Below are 754 nucleotides of genomic sequence, written 5' to 3' on the forward strand. Positions count from 1 at the left end.
TGACTGCAGCCATGAAATTAAAAGACGCTTACTCCTTGGAAGGAAAGTTATGACCAACCTAGATAGCATATTCAAAAGCAGAGACATTACTTTGCCAACAAAGGTTCGTCTAGTCAAGGCTATGGTTTTTCCTGTGGTCATGTATGGATGTGAGAGTTGGACTGTGCAGAAGCCTGAGCGTCGAAGAATTGATGCTTTTGAACTGTGGTGTTAGAGAAGACTCTTGAGAGTCCCTTGGACTGCAAGGAGATCCAACCAGTCCATTCTGAAAGAGATCAGCCCTGGGATTTCTTTGGAAGGACAGATGCTAAAGCTGAAACTCCAGTACTTTGGCCACCTCATGCGAAGAGTTGACTCATTGGAAAAGACTGTTGCTGAGAGGGATTGGGGGCAGGAGGAGAAGGGGACAACAGAGGATGAGATGGCTGGATGGCATCACTGACTCGATGGACGAGAGTCTGGGTGAACTCCAGGAGTTGGTGATGGACAGGGAGGCCTGGCGTGCTGTGATTCATGGGGTTGCAAAGAGTCGGACACGTCTGAGCGACTGAACTGAACTGAGTAGGTTATAACAGAGAAGGCAATGGCACCCCACTCTTGTACTCTTGCCTGGAAAGTCCCATGGATGGAGGAGCCTGGTTGGTTGCAGTCCATGGGTTTGCTAAGAGTCAGACACGACTGAGCAACTTCACTTTCAATTTTCACTTTCATGCATTGGAGAAGGAAATAGCAACCCACTCCAGTGTTCTTGCCT

Source organism: Bison bison, unplaced genomic scaffold (genome assembly GCF_000754665.1).
Source record: "Bison bison bison isolate TAMUID 2011002044 unplaced genomic scaffold, Bison_UMD1.0 scf7180017864179, whole genome shotgun sequence".
Lineage (NCBI taxonomy): Eukaryota > Metazoa > Chordata > Mammalia > Artiodactyla > Bovidae > Bison > Bison bison.